This window comes from Triturus cristatus, chromosome 12 (genome assembly GCF_964204655.1).
Source record: "Triturus cristatus chromosome 12, aTriCri1.1, whole genome shotgun sequence".
Taxonomy (NCBI): domain Eukaryota; kingdom Metazoa; phylum Chordata; class Amphibia; order Caudata; family Salamandridae; genus Triturus; species Triturus cristatus.
The window spans coordinates 825,476,584-825,493,231 of NC_140595.1; positions in this window are offsets into that span (position 1 = coordinate 825,476,584).

The window sequence follows — 16,648 nt, forward strand, 5'->3', positions numbered from 1 at the left end:
TAATTCCCTGTTCCTGAACCAGCACTGCCTGCAGTGCTACCTTAACTCCTGAGCTTTAATAATTCCCTGTTCCTGAACCAGCGCTGCCTGCGGTGCCACCCTGACTCCTGAGCTTTAGTAATTCCCTGTTCCTGAACTAGCACTGCCTGCAGTGCTACCTTGACTCCTTAAGCTTTAGTGATTCTCTGTTCCTGAACCAGCACTGCCTGCAGTGCTACCTTGCCTCCTGATGCTTTAGTAATTCACTGTTCCTGAACCAGCACTGCCTGCTGTGCTACCTTGACTCCTGATGCTTTAGTAATTCACTGTTCCTGAACCAGCTCTGCCTGCAGTGCTACCTTGACTCCTGAAGCTTTAGTAATTCCCTGACCCAGCACTGCCTGCAGTGCTACCTTGACTCCTGATGCTTTAGTAATTCACTGTTCCTGAACCAGCACTGCCTGCAGTTCTACCTTGACTCCTGAAGCTTTAGTAATTCCCTGTTCCTGAACCAGCACTGTCTGCTGTGCTACCTTGACTCCTGAAGCTTTAGTAATTCCCTGTTCCTGAACCAGCACTGCCTGCTGTGCTACCTTGACTCGTGAAGCTTTAGTAACTCCCTGTTCCTGAACCAGCACTGCCTGCTGTGCTACCTTGACTCCTGAAGCTTTAGTAATTCCCTGTTCCTGAACCAGCACTGTCTGCTGTGCTACCTTGACTCCTGATGCTTTAGTAATTCCCTGTTCCTGACCCAGCACTGCCTGCAGTGCAACCTTGACTCCTGAAGCTTTAGTAATTCCCTGTTCCTGACCCAGCACTGCCTGCAGTGCAACCTTGACTCCTGAAGCTTTAGTAATTCCCTGTTCCTGACCCAGCACTGCCTGCAGTGCTACCTTGACTCCTGAAGCTTTAGTAATTCCCTGTCCCTGAACCAGCACTGCCTGCAGTGCTACCGTGACTCCTGAAGCTTTAGTAATTCTCTGTTCCTGACCGAGCACTGCCTGCAGTGCAACCTTGACTCCTGAAGCTTTAGTAATTCCCTGTTCCTGACCCAGAACGGCCTGCAGTGCTACCTTGACTGCTGATGCTTTAGTAATTCCCTGTTCCTGAACTAGCACTGCCTGCTGTGCTACCTTGACTCCTGAAGCTTTAGTAATTCCCTGTTCCTGAACCAGCACTGCCTGCAGTGCTACCTTGACTCCTGAGCTTTAGTAATTCCCTGTTCCTGAACTAGCACTGCCTGCAGTGCTACCTTGACTCCTGAAGCTTTAGTAATTCCCTGTTCCTGAACCAGCACTGCCTGCAGTGCTACCTTGACTCCTGAGCTTTAGTAATTCCCTGTTCCTGAACCAGCACTGCCTGCAGTGCTACCTTGACTCCTGAGCTTTAGTAATTCCCTGTTCCTGAACTAGCACTGCCTGCAGTGCTACCTTGACTCCTGAAGCTTTAGTAATTCTCTGTTCCTGAACCAGCACTGCCTGCAGTGCTACCTTGACTCCTGAAGCTTTAGTAATTCCCTGTTCCTGAACCAGCACTGCCTGCAGTGCTACCTTGACTCCTGAGCTTTAGTTATTCCCTGTTCCTGAACCAGCACTGCCTGCAGTGCTACCTTGACTCCTGAGCTTTAGTTATTCCCTGTTCCTGAACCAGCACTGCCTGCAGTGCTACCTTGACTCCTTAAGCTTTAGTGATTCCCTGTTCCTGAACCTGCACTGCCTGCAGTGCTACCTTGACTCCTGAAGCTTTAGTAATTCCCTGTTCCTGAACCAGCACTGCCTGCAGTACTACCTTAACTCCTGAGCTTTAGTAATTCCCTGTTCCTGAACCAGCGCTGCCTGCGGTGCCACCCTGACTCCTGAGCTTTAGTAATTCCCTGTTCCTGAACTAGCACTGCCTGCAGTGCTACCTTGACTCCTGAAGCTTTAGTAATTCCCTGTTCCTGAACCAGCACTGCCTGCAGTGCTACCTTGACCCCTGATGCTTTAGTAATTCACTGTTCCTGAACCAGCACTGCCTGCAGTGCAACCTTGACTCCTGAAGCTTTAGTAATTCCCTGTTCCTGAACCAGCACTGCCTGCAGTGCAACCTTGACTCGAGAAGCTTTAGTAATTCCCTGTTCCTGAACCAGCACTGCCTGCAGTGCAACCTTGACTCCTGAAGCTTTAGTAATTCCCTGTTCCCGAACCAGCACTGCCTGCAGTGCAACCTTGACTCCTGAAGCTTTAGTAATTCCCTGTTCCCGAACCAGCACTGCCTGCAGTGCAACCTTGACTCCTGAAGCTTTAGTAATTCCCTGTTCCCGAACCAGCACTGCCTGCAGTGCAACCTTGACTCCTGATGCTTTAGTAATTCACTGTTCCTGAACTAGCACTGCCTGCTGTGCTACCTTGACTCCTGAAGCTTTAGTAAATCCCTGTTCCTGAACCAGCACTGCCTGCAGTGCAACCTTGACTCCTGAAGCTTTAGTAATTCCCTGTTCCCGAACCAGCACTGCCTGCAGTGCAACCTTGACTCCTGAAGCTTTAGTAATTCCCTGTTCCCGAACCAGCACTGCCTGCAGTGCAACCTTGACTCCTGATGCTTTAGTAATTCACTGTTCCTGAACTAGCACTGCCTGCTGTGCTACCTTGACTCCTGAAGCTTTAGTAAATCCCTGTTCCTGAACCAACACTGCCTGCAGTGCTACCTTGACTCCTGAAGCTTTAGTAATTCCATGTTCCCGAACCAGCACTGCCTGCAGTGCAACCTTGACTCCTGAAGCTTTAGTAATTCCCTGTTCCTGAACCAGCACTGCCTGCAGTGCAACCTTGACTCCTGAAGCTTTAGTAATTCCCTGAACCAGCACTGCCTGCAGTGCTACCTTGACTCCTGAAGATTTAGTAAATCCCTGTCACCGAACCAGCACTGCCTGCAGTGCTACCTTGACTCCTGAAGCTTTAGTAATTCCCTGTCACCGAACCAGCACTGCCTGCAGTGCTACCTTGACTCCTGAAGCTTTAGTAATTCCCTGTTCCTGAACCAGCACTGTCTGCAGTGCTATCTCTGACTCCTGAAGCCTTAGTAATTCCCGGTTCCTGAACCAGCACTGTCTGCAGTGCTACCTTGACTCCTGATGCTTTAGTAATTCACTGTTCCTGAACTAGCACTGCCTGCTGTGCTACCTTGACTCCTGAAGCTTTAGTAATTCTCTGTTCCTGAACCAACACTGCCTGCAGTGCTACCTTGACTCCTGAAGCTTTAGTAATTCTCTGTTCCTGAACCAACACTGCCTGCATTGCTACCTTGACTCCTGAAGCTTTAGTAATTCCCAGTTCCCGAACCAGCACTGCCTGCAGTGCAACCATGACTCCTGAAGCTTTAGTAATTCCCTGTTCCTGAACCAGCACTGCCTGCAGTGCTACCTTGACTCCTGAAGCTTTAGTAATTCCCTGTTCCTGAACCAGCACTGCCTGCAGTGCTACCGTGACTCCTGAAGCTTTAGTAATTCCCTGTTCCTGAACCAGCACTGCCTGCAGTGCGACCTTGACTCCTGAAGCTTTAGTAATTCCCTGTTCCTGAACCAGCACTGCCTGCAGTGCTACCGTGACTCCTGAAGCTTTAGTAATTCCCTGTTCCTGAACCAGCACTGCCTGCAGTGCGACCTTGACTCCTGAAGCTTTAGTAATTCCCTGTTCCTGAACCAGCACTGCCTGCTGTGCTACATTGACTCCTGAAGCTTTAGTAATTCTCTGTTCCTGAACCAACACTGCCTGCAGTGCTGCTTTGACTCCTGAAGCTTTAGTAATTCCCTGTTCCTGAACTAGCACTGCCTGCAGTGCTACCTTGACTCCTGAAGCTTTTGTAATTCCCTGTTCCTGAACCAGCACTGCCTGCAGTGCTACCTTGACTCCTGAAGCTTTAGTAATTCCCTGTTCCTGAACCAGCACTGCCTGCAGTGCTACCTTGACTCCTGAAGCTTTAGTAATTCCCTGTTCCTGAACCAGCACTGCCTGCAGTGCTACCTTGACTCCTGATGCTTTAGTAATTCACTGTTCCTGAACCAGCACTGCCTGCAGTGCTACCTTGACTCCTGAAGCTTTAGTAATTCCCTGTTCCTGAACCAGCACTGCCTGCAGTGCTACCTTGACTCCTGATGCTTTAGTAATTTACTGTTCCTGAACCAGCACTGCCTGCAGTGCTACCTTGACTCCTGAAGCTTTAGTAATTCTCTGTTCCTGAACCAGCACTGCCTGTAGTGCTACCTTGACTCCTGAAGCTTTGGTAATTCCCTGCTCCTGAACCAGCACTGCCTGCAGTGCTACCTTGACTCCTGAAGCTTTAGTAATTCCCTGTTCCTGAACCAGCAATGCCTGCAGTGCTACCTTGACTCCTGATGCTTTAGTAATTCACTGTTCCTGAACCAGCACTGCCTGCTGTGCTACCTTGACTCCTGATGCTTTAGTAATTCACTGTTCCTGAACCAGCTCTGCCTGCAGTGCTACCTTGACTCCTGAAGCTTTAGTAATTCCCTGACCCAGCACTGCCTGCAGTGCTACCTTGACTCCTGATGCTTTAGTAATTCACTGTTCCTGAACCAGCACTGCCTGCAGTTCTACCTTGACTCCTGAAGCTTTAGTAATTCCCTGTTCCTGAACCAGCACTGCCTGCAGTGCTACCTTGACTCCTGAAGATTTAGTAAATCCCTGTTCCTGAACCAGCACTGCCTGCAGTGCTACCTTGACTCCTGAAGCTTTAGTAATTCCCTGTTCCCGAACCAGCACTGCCTGCAGTGCTACCTTGACTCCTGAAGCTTTAGTAATTCCCTGTTCCTGAACCAGCACTGTCTGCAGTGCTACCTTGACTCCTGATGCTTTAGTAATTCACTGTTCCTGAACTAGCAGTGCCTGCTGTGCTACCTTGACTCCTGAAGCTTTAGTAATTCTCTGTTCCTGAACCAACACTGCCTGCAGTGCTACCTTGACTCCTGAAGCTTTAGTAATTCTCTGTTCCTGAACCAACACTGCCTGCAGTGCTACCTTGACTCCTGAAGCTTTAGTAATTCCCAGTTCCCGAACCAGCACTGCCTGCAGTGCAACCTTGACTCCTGAAGCTTTAGTAATTCCCTGTTCCTGAACCAGCACTGCCTGCAGTGCTACCTTGACTCCTGAAGCTTTAGTAATTCCCTGTTCCTGAACCAGCACTGCCTGCAGTGCTACCGTGACTCCTGAAGCTTTAGTAATTCCCTGTTCCTGAACCAGCACTGCCTGCAGTGCGACCTTGACTCCTGAAGCTTTAGTAATTCCCTGTTCCTGAACCAGCACTGCCTGCAGTGCTACAGTGACTCCTGAAGCTTTAGTAATTCCCTGTTCCTGAACCAGCACTGCCTGCAGTGCGACCTTGACTCCTGAAGCTTTAGTAATTCCCTGTTCCTGAACCAGCACTGCCTGCTGTGCTACCTTGACTCCTGAAGCTTTAGTAATTCTCTGTTCCTGAACCAACACTGCCTGCAGTGCTGCTTTGACTCCTGAAGCTTTAGTAATTCCCTGTTCCTGAACTAGCACTGCCTGCAGTGCTACCTTGACTCCTGAAGCTTTTGTAATTCCCTGTTCCTGAACCAGCACTGCCTGCAGTGCTACCTTGACTCCTGAAGCTTTAGTAATTCCCTGTTCCTGAACCAGCACTGCCTGCAGTGCTACCGTGACTCCTGAAGCTTTAGTAATTCCCTGTTCCTGAACCAGCACTGCCTGCAGTGCTACCTTGACTCCTGATGCTTTAGTAATTCACTGTTCCTGAACCAGCACTGCCAGCAGTGCTACCTTGACTCCTGGAGCTTTAGTAATTCCCTGTTCCTGAACCAGCACTGCCTGCAGTGCTACCTTGACTCCTGATGCTTTAGTAATTTACTGTTCCTGAACCAGCACTGCCTGCAGTGCTACCTTGACTCCTGAAGCTTTAGTAATTCTCTGTTCCTGAACCAGCACTGCCTGTAGTGCTACCTTGACTCCTGAAGCTTTGGTAATTCCCTGCTCCTGAACCAGCACTGCCTGCAGTGCTACCTTGACTCCTGAAGCTTTAGTAATTCCCTGTTCCTGAACCAGCACTGCCTGCAGTGCTACCTTGACTCCTGATGCTTTAGTAATTCACTGTTCCTGAACCAGCACTGCCTGCTGTGCTACCTTGACTCCTGATGCTTTAGTAATTCACTGTTCCTGAACCAGCTCTGCCTGCAGTGCTACCTTGACTCCTGAAGCTTTAGTAATTCCCTGACCCAGCACTGCCTGCAGTGCTACCTTGACTCCTGATGCTTTAGTAATTCACTGTTCCTGAACCAGCACTGCCTGCAGTTCTACCTTGACTCCTGAAGCTTTAGTAATTCCCTGTTCCTGAACCAGCACTGTCTGCTGTGCTACCTTGACTTCTGAAGCTTTAGTAATTCCCTGTTCCTGAACCAGCACTGCCTGCTGTGCTACCTTGACTCCTGAAGCTTTAGTAATTCCCTGTTCCTGAACCAGCACTGCCTGCTGTGCTACCTTGACTCCTGAAGCTTTAGTAATTCCCTGTTCCTGAACCAGCACTGTCTGCTGTGCTACCTTGACTCCTGATGCTTTAGTAATTCACTGTTCCTGAACTAGCACAAGCCTGCTGTGCTACCTTGACTCCTGAGCTAGAGTAATTTCCCTGTTTCCTGAACCAGCACTGCCTGCAGTGCTACCTTGACTCCTGAAGCTTTAGTAATTCCCTGTTCCTGACCCAGCACTACCTGCAGTGCAACCTTGACTCCTGAAGCTTTAGTAATTCCCTGTTCCTGACCCAGCACTGCCTGCAGTGCAACCTTGACTCCTGAAGCTTTAGTAATTCCCTGTTCCTGACCCAACACTGCCTGCAGTGCTACCTTGACTCCTGAAGCTTTAGTAATTCCCTGTTCCTGAACCAGCACTGCCTGCAGTGCTACCGTGACTCCTGAAGCTTTAGTAATTCTCTGTTCCTGACCGAGCACTGCCTGCAGTGCAACCTTGACTGCTGAAGCTTTAGTAATTCCCTGTTCCTGACCCAGCACTGCCTGCAGTGCTACCTTGACTCCTGATGCTTTAGTAATTCACTGTTCCTGAACTAGCACTGCCTGCTGTGCTACCTTGACTCCTGAAGCTTTAGTAATTCCCTGTTCCTGAACCAGCACTGCCTGCAGTGCTACCTTGACTCCTGAGCTTTAGTAATTCCCTGTTCCTGAACTAGCACTGCCTGCAGTGCTACCTTGACTCCTGAAGCTTTAGTAATTCCCTGTTCCTGAACCAGCACTGCCTGCAGTGCTACCTTGACTCCTGAGCTTTAGTAATTCCCTGTTCCTGAACCAGCACTGCCTGCAGTGCTACCTTGACTCCTGAGCTTTAGTTATTCCCTGTTCCTGAACCAGCACTGCCTGCAGTGCTACCTTGACTCCTGAGCTTTAGTTATTCCCTGTTCCTGAACCAGCACTGCCTGCAGTGCTACCTTGACTCCTTAAGCTTTAGTGATTCCCTGTTCCTGAACCAGCACTGCCTGCAGTGCTACCTTGGCTCCTGAAGCTTTAGTAATTCCCTGTTCCTGAACCAGCACTGCCTGCAGTGCTACCTTAACTCCTGAGCTTTAATAATTCCCTGTTCCTGAACCAGCGCTGCCTGCGGTGCCACCCTGAGCTTTAGTAATTCCCTGTTCCTGAACTAGCACTGCCTGCAGTGCTACCTTGACTCCTTAAGCTTTAGTGATTCTCTGTTCCTGAACCAGCACTGCCTGCAGTGCTACCTTGCCTCCTGATGCTTTAGTAATTCACTGTTCCTGAACCAGCACTGCCTGCAGTGCAACCTTGACTCCTGAAGCTTTAGTAATTCCCTGTTCCTGAACCAGCACTGCCTGCTGTGCTACCTTGACTCCTGATGCTTTAGTAATTCACTGTTCCTGAACCAGCTCTGCCTGCAGTGCTACCTTGACTCCTGAAGCTTTAGTAAGTCCATGACCCAGCACTGCCTGCAGTGCTACCTTGACTCCTGATGCTTTAGTAATTCACTGTTCCTGAACCAGCACTGCCTGCAGTTCTACCTTGACTCCTGAAGCTTTAGTAATTCCCTGTTCCTGAACCAGCACTGTCTGCTGTGCTACCTTGACTCCTGAAGCTTTAGTAATTCCCTGTTCCTGAACCAGCACTGCCTGCTGTGCTACCTTGACTCGTGAAGCTTTAGTAACTCCCTGTTCCTGAACCAGCACTGCCTGCTGTGCTACCTTGACTCCTGAAGCTTTAGTAATTCCCTGTTCCTGAACCAGCACTGTCTGCTGTGCTACCTTGAGTCCTGATGCTTTAGTAATTCACTGTTCCTGAACTAGCACTGCCTGCTGTGCTACCTTGACTCCTGAAGCTTTAGTAATTCCCTGTTCCTGAACTAGCACTGCCTGCTGTGCTACCTTGACTCCTGAGCTAGAGTAATGTCCCTGTTTCCTGAACCAGCACTGCCTGCAGTGCTACCTTGACTCCTGAAGCTTTAGTAATTCCCTGTTCCTGACCCAGCACTGCCTGCAGTGCAACCTTGACTCCTGAAGCTTTAGTAATTCCCTGTTCCTGACCCAGCACTGCCTGCAGTGCAACCTTGACTCCTGAAGCTTTAGTAATTCCCTGTTCCTGACCCAGCACTGCCTGCAGTGCTACCTTGACTCCTGAAGCTTTAGTAATTCCCTGTTCCTGAACCAGCACTGCCTGCAGTGCTACCGTGACTCCTGAAGCTTTAGTAATTCTCTGTTCCTGACCGAGCACTGCCTGCAGTGCAACCTTGACTCCTGAAGCTTTAGTAATTCCCCGTTCCTGACCCAGCACTGCCTGCAGTGCTACCTTGACTCCTGATGCTTTAGTAATTCACTGTTCCTGAACTAGCACTGCCTGCTGTGCTACCTTGACTCCTGAAGCTTTAGTAATTCCCTGTTCCTGAACCAGCACTGCCTGCAGTGCTACCTTGACTCCTGAGCTTTAGTAATTCCCTGTTCCTGAACTAGCACTGCCTGCAGTGCTACCTTGACTCCTGAAGCTTTAGTAATTCCCTGTTCCTGAACCAGCACTGCCTGCAGTGCTACCTTGACTCCTGAGCTTTAGTAATTCCCTGTTCCTGAACCAGCACTGCCTGCAGTGCTACCTTGACTCCTGAGCTTTAGTAATTCCCTGTTCCTGAACTAGCACTGCCTGCAGTGCTACCTTGACTCCTGAAGCTTTAGTAATTCTCTGTTCCTGAACCAGCACTGCCTGCAGTGCTACCTTGACTCCTGAAGCTTTAGTAATTCCCTGTTCCTGAACCAGCACTGCCTGCAGTGCTACCTTGACTCCTGAGCTTTAGTTATTCCCTGTTCCTGAACCAGCACTGCCTGCAGTGCTACCTTGACTCCTGAGCTTTAGTTATTCCCTGTTCCTGAACTAGCACTGCCTGCAGTGCTACCTTGACTCCTGAAGCTTTAGTAATTCCCTGTTCCTGAACCAGCACTGCCTGCAGTGCTACCTTGACCCCTGATGCTTTAGTAATTCACTGTTCCTGAACCAGCACTGCCTGCTGTGCTACCTTGACTCCTGATTCTTAAGTAATTCACTGTTCCTGAACCAGCTCTGCCTGCTGTGCTACCTTGACTCCTGAGCTTTAGTAATTCCCTGGCCCAGCACTGCCTGCAGTGCTACCTTGACTCCTGATGCTTTAGTAATTCACTGTTCCTGAACCAGCTCTGCCTGCTGTGCTACCTTGACTCCTGAGCTTTAGTAATTCACTGTTCCTGAACCAGCTCTGCCTGCTGTGCTACCTTGACTCCTGAGCTTTAGTAATTCCCTGACCCAGCACTGACTGCAGTGCTACCTTGACTCCTGCGCTTTATTAATTCCCTGTTCCCGAACCAGCACTGCCTGCAGTGCTACCTTGACTCCTGAGCTTTAGTAATTCCCTGTTCCTGAACCAGCACTGCCTGCAGTGCTACCTTGACTCCTGAGCTTTAGTAATTCCCTGTTCCTGAACTAGCACTGCCTGCAGTGCTACCTTGACTCCTGAAGCTTTAGTAATTCCCTGTTCCTGAACCAGCACTGCCTGCAGTGCTACCTTGACTCCTGAGCTTTAGTTATTCCCTGTTCCTGAACCAGCACTGCCTGCAGTGCTACCTTGACTCCTGAGCTTTAGTAATTCCCTGTTCCTGAACCAGCACTGCCTGCAGTGCTACCTTGACTCCTGAGCTTTAGTAATTCCCTGTTCCTGAACTAGCACTGCCTGCAGTGCTACCGGGACTCCTGAAGCTTTAGTAATTCCCTGTTCCTGAACCAGCACTGCCTGCAGTGCTACCTTGACTCCTGAGCTTTAGTAATTCCCTGTTCCTGAACCAGCACTGCCTGCAGTGCTACCTTGACTCCTGAGCTTTAGTTATTCCCTGTTCCTGAACCAGCACTGCCTGCAGTGCTACCTTGACTCCTGAGCTAGAGTAATGTCCCTGTTTCCTGAACCAGCACTGCCTGCAGTGCTACCTTGACTCCTGAAGCTTTAGTAATTCCCTGTTCCTGACCCAGCACTGCCTGCAGTGCAACCTTGACTCCTGAAGCTTTAGTAATTCCCTGTTCCTGAACCAGCACTGTCTGCTGTGCTACCTTGAGTCCTGATGCTTTAGTAATTCACTGTTCCTGAACTAGCACTGCCTGCTGTGCTACCTTGACTCCTGAAGCTTTAGTAATTCCCTGTTCCTGAACCAGCACTGTCTGCTGTGCTACCTTGAGTCCTGATGCTTTAGTAATTCACTGTTCCTGAACCAGCACTGCCTGCAGTGCAACCTTGACTCCTGAAGCTTTAGTAATTCCCTGTTCCTGAACCAGCACTGCCTGCTGTGCTACCTTGACTCCTGATGCTTTAGTAATTCACTGTTCCTGAACCAGCTCTGCCTGCAGTGCTACCTTGACTCCTGAAGCTTTAGTAATTCCCTGACCCAGCACTGCCTGCAGTGCTACCTTGACTCCTGATGCTTTAGTAATTCACTGTTCCTGAACCAGCACTGCCTGCAGTTCTACCTTGACTCCTGAAGCTTTAGTAATTCCCTGTTCCTGAACCAGCACTGTCTGCTGTGCTACCTTGACTCCTGAAGCTTTAGTAATTCCCTGTTCCTGAACCAGCACTGCCTGCTGTGCTACCTTGACTCGTGAAGCTTTAGTAACTCCCTGTTCCTGAACCAGCACTGCCTGCTGTGCTACCTTGACTCCTGAAGCTTTAGTAATTCCCTGTTCCTGAACCAGCACTGTCTGCTGTGCTACCTTGAGTCCTGATGCTTTAGTAATTCACTGTTCCTGAACTAGCACTGCCTGCTGTGCTACCTTGACTCCTGAAGCTTTAGTAATTCCCTGTTCCTGAACTAGCACTGCCTGCTGTGCTACCTTGACTCCTGAGCTAGAGTAATGTCCCTGTTTCCTGAACCAGCACTGCCTGCAGTGCTACCTTGACTCCTGAAGCTTTAGTAATTCCCTGTTCCTGACCCAGCACTGCCTGCAGTGCAACCTTGACTCCTGAAGCTTTAGTAATTCCCTGTTCCTGACCCAGCACTGCCTGCAGTGCAACCTTGACTCCTGAAGCTTTAGTAATTCCCTGTTCCTGACCCAGCACTGCCTGCAGTGCTACCTTGACTCCTGAAGCTTTAGTAATTCCCTGTTCCTGAACCAGCACTGCCTGCAGTGCTACCGTGACTCCTGAAGCTTTAGTAATTCTCTGTTCCTGACCGAGCACTGCCTGCAGTGCAACCTTGACTCCTGAAGCTTTAGTAATTCCCCGTTCCTGACCCAGCACTGCCTGCAGTGCTACCTTGACTCCTGATGCTTTAGTAATTCACTGTTCCTGAACTAGCACTGCCTGCTGTGCTACCTTGACTCCTGAAGCTTTAGTAATTCCCTGTTCCTGAACCAGCACTGCCTGCAGTGCTACCTTGACTCCTGAGCTTTAGTAATTCCCTGTTCCTGAACTAGCACTGCCTGCAGTGCTACCTTGACTCCTGAAGCTTTAGTAATTCCCTGTTCCTGAACCAGCACTGCCTGCAGTGCTACCTTGACTCCTGAGCTTTAGTAATTCCCTGTTCCTGAACCAGCACTGCCTGCAGTGCTACCTTGACTCCTGAGCTTTAGTAATTCCCTGTTCCTGAACTAGCACTGCCTGCAGTGCTACCTTGACTCCTGAAGCTTTAGTAATTCTCTGTTCCTGAACCAGCACTGCCTGCAGTGCTACCTTGACTCCTGAAGCTTTAGTAATTCCCTGTTCCTGAACCAGCACTGCCTGCAGTGCTACCTTGACTCCTGAGCTTTAGTTATTCCCTGTTCCTGAACCAGCACTGCCTGCAGTGCTACCTTGACTCCTGAGCTTTAGTTATTCCCTGTTCCTGAACTAGTACTGCCTGCAGTGCTACCTTGACTCCTGAAGCTTTAGTAATTCCCTGTTCCTGAACCAGCACTGCCTGCAGTGCTACCTTGACCCCTGATGCTTTAGTAATTCACTGTTCCTGAACCAGCACTGCCTGCTGTGCTACCTTGACTCCTGATTCTTAAGTAATTCACTGTTCCTGAACCAGCTCTGCCTGCTGTGCTACCTTGACTCCTGAGCTTTAGTAATTCCCTGGCCCAGCACTGCCTGCAGTGCTACCTTGACTCCTGATGCTTTAGTAATTCACTGTTCCTGAACCAGCTCTGCCTGCTGTGCTACCTTGACTCCTGAGCTTTAGTAATTCACTGTTCCTGAACCAGCTCTGCCTGCTGTGCTACCTTGACTCCTGAGCTTTAGTAATTCCCTGACCCAGCACTGACTGCAGTGCTACCTTGACTCCTGCGCTTTATTAATTCCCTGTTCCCGAACCAGCACTGCCTGCAGTGCTACCTTGACTCCTGAGCTTTAGTAATTCCCTGTTCCTGAACCAGCACTGCCTGCAGTGCTACCTTGACTCCTGAGCTTTAGTAATTCCCTGTTCCTGAACTAGCACTGCCTGCAGTGCTACCTTGACTCCTGAAGCTTTAGTAATTCCCTGTTCCTGAACCAGCACTGCCTGCAGTGCTACCTTGACTCCTGAGCTTTAGTTATTCCCTGTTCCTGAACCAGCACTGCCTGCAGTGCTACCTTGACTCCTGAGCTTTAGTTATTCCCTGTTCCTGAACCAGCACTGCCTGCAGTGCTACCTTGACTCCTTAAGCTTTAGTGATTCCCTGTTCCTGAACCAGCACTGCCTGCAGTGCTACCTTGACTCCTGAAGCTTTAGTAATTCCCTGTTCCTGAACCAGCACTGCCTGCAGTGCTACCTTAACTCCTGAGCTTTAGTAATTCCCTGTTCCTGAACCAGCGCTGCCTGCGGTGCCACCCTGACTCCTGAGCTTTAGTAATTCCCTGTTCCTGAACTAGCACTGCCTGCAGTGCTACCTTGACTCCTGATGCTTTAGTAATTCACTGTTCCTGAACCAGCACTGCCTGCAGTTCTACCTTGACTCCTGAAGCTTTAGTAATTCCCTGTTCCTGAACCAGCACTGTCTGCTGTGCTACCTTGACTCCTGAAGCTTTAGCAATTCCCTGTTCCTGAACCAGCACTGCCTGCTGTGCTACCTTGACTCCTGAAGCTTTAGTAATTCCCTGTTCCTGAACCAGCACTGCCTGCTGTGCTACCTTGACTCCTGAAGCTTTAGTAATTCCCTGTTCCTGAACCAGCACTGTCTGCTGTGCTACCTTGACTCCTGATGCTTTAGTAATTCACTGTTCCTGAACTAGCACTGCCTGCTGTGCTACCTTGACTCCTGAGCTAGAGTAATTTCCCTGTTTCCTGAACCAGCACTGCCTGCAGTGCTACCTTGACTCCTGAAGCTTTAGTAATTCCCTGTTCCTGACCCAGCACTGCCTGCAGTGCAACCTTGACTCCTGAAGCTTTAGTAATTCCCTGTTCCTGACCCAGCACTGCCTGCAGTGCAACCTTGACTCCTGAAGCTTTAGTAATTCCCTGTTCCTGACCCAGCACTGCCTGCAGTGCTACCTTGACTCCTGAAGCTTTAGTAATTCCCTGTTCCTGAACCAGCACTGCCTGCAGTGCTACCGTGACTCCTGGAGCTTTAGTAATTCTCTGTTCCTGACCCAGCACTGCCTGCAGTGCAACCTTGACTCCTGAAGCTTTAGTAATTCCCTGTTCCTGACCCAGCACTGCCTGCAGTGCTACCTTGACTCCTGATGCTTTAGTAATTCACTGTTCCTGAACTAGCACTGCCTGCTGTGCTACCTTGACCCCTGAAGCTTTAGTAATTCCCTGTTCCTGATCCAGCACTGCCTGCAGTGCTACCTTGACTCCTGAGCTTTAGTAATTCCCTGTTCCTGAACTAGCACTGCCTGCAGTGCTACCTTGACTCCTGAAGCTTTAGTAATTCCCTGTTCCTGAACCAGCACTGCCTGCAGTGCTACCTTGACTCCTGAGCTTAGGTAATTCCCTGTTCCTGAACCAGCACTGCCTGAAGTGCTACCGTGACTCCTGAGCTTTAGTAATTCCCTGTTCCTGAACCAGCACTGCCTGAAGTGCTACCGTGACTCCTGAGCTTTAGTAATTCTCTGTTCCTGAACCAGCACTGCCTGAAGTGCTACCGTGACTCCTGAGCTTTAGTAATTCCCTGTTCCTGAACCAGCACTGCCTGCAGTGCTACCTTGACTCCTGAAGCTTTAGTAATTCCCTGTTCCTGAACCAGCACTGCCTGCAGTGCTACCTTGACTCCTGAAACTTTAGTAATTCCCTGTTCCTGAACCAGCACTGCCTGCAGTGCTACCTTGACTCCTGAGCTTTAGTTATTCCCTGTTCCTGAACCAGCACTGCCTGCAGTGCTACCTTGACTCCTGAGCTTTAGTTATTCCCTGTTCCTGAACCAGCACTGCCTGCAGTGCTACCTTGACTCCTGAGCTTTAGTTATTCCCTGTTCCTGAACCAGCACTGCCTGCAGTGCTACCTTGACTCCTTAAGCTTTAGTGATTCCCTGTTCCTGAACCAGCACTGCCTGCAGTGCAACCTTGACTCCTGAGCTTTAGTAATTCCCTGTTCCTGAACCAGCACTGCCTGCAGTGCTACCTTGACTCCTGAAGCTTTAGTAATTCCCTGTTCCTGAACCAGCACTGCCTGCAGTGCTACCTTGACTCCTGAGCTTTAGTAATTCCCTGTTCCTGAACCAGCACTGCCTGCAGTGCTACCTTGACTCCTGAAGCTTTAGTAATTCCCTGTTCCTGAACCAGCACTGCCTGCAGTGCTACCTTGACTCCTGAGCTTTAGTTATTCCCTGTTCCTGAACCAGCACTGCCTGCAGTGCTACCTTGACTCCTGAGCTTTAGTTATTCCCTGTTCCTGAACCAGCAGTGCCTGCAGTGCTACCTTGACTCCTGAGCTTTAGTTATTCCCTGTTCCTGAACCAGCAGTGCCTGCAGTGCTACCTTGACTCCTTAAGCTTTAGTGATTCCCTGTTCCTGAACCAGCACTGCCTGCAGTGCTACCTTGACTCCTGAGCTTTAGTTATTCCCTGTTCCTGAACCAGCACTGCCTGCAGTGCTACCTTGACTCCTGAGCTTTAGTTATTCCCTGTTCCTGAACCAGCACTGCCTGCAGTGCTACCTTGACTCCTTAAGCTTTAGTGATTCCCTGTTCCTGAACCAGCACTGCCTGCAGTGCTACCTTGACTCCTGAGTTTTAGTTATTCCCTGTTCCTGAACCAACACTGCCTGCAGTGCAACCTTGACTCCTGAGCTTTAGTTATTCCCTGTTCCTGAACCAGCACTGCCTGCAGTGCAACCTTGACTCCTGAGCTTTAGTTATTCCCTGTTCCTGAACCAGCACTGCCTGCAGTGCTACCTTGACTCCTGAGCTTTAGTAATTCCCTGTTCTTGAACCAGCACTGCCAGCAGTTCTACCTTGACTCCTGAAGCTTTAGTAATTCCCTGTTCCAGAACCAGCACTGCCTGCAGTGCTACCTTGACTCCTGAAGCTTTAGTAATCCCCTGTTCCTGAACCAGCACTGCCTGCAGTGCTACCTTGACTCCTGAAGCTTTAGTAATTCCCTGTTCCTGAACCAGCACTGCCTGCAGTGCTACTGTGACTCCTGAAGCTTTAGTAATCCCCTGTTCCTGAACCAGCACTGCCTGCAGTGCTACCGTGACTCCTGAGCTTTAGTAATTCCCTGTTCCTGAACCAGCACTGCCTGCAGTGCTATCTTGACTCCTGAAGCTTTAGTAATTCCCTGTTCCTGAACCAGCACTGCCTGCAGTGCTACCTTGACTCCTGATGCTTTAGTAATTCTCCGTTCCTGAACCAGCACTGCCTGCAGCGCTACCTTGACTCCTGGAGCTTTAGTAATTCCCTGTTCCTGAACCGGCACTGCCTGCAGTGCTACCTCGACGCCTGAAGCTTTAGTAATTCTCTGTTCCTGAACCAGCACTGCCTGCAGTGCTACCTTGACTCCTGAAGCTTTAGTAATTCCCTGTTCCTGAACCAGCACTGCCTGCAGTGCTACCTTGACTCCTGATGCTTTAGTAATTCACTGTTCCTGAACCAGCACTGCCTGCTGTGCTACCTTGACTCCTGATGCTTTAGTAATTCACTGTTCCTGAACCAGCTCTGCCTGCAGTGCTACCTTGACTCCTGAAGCTTTAGTAATTCCCTGTTCCTGAACCAGCACTGCCTGCAG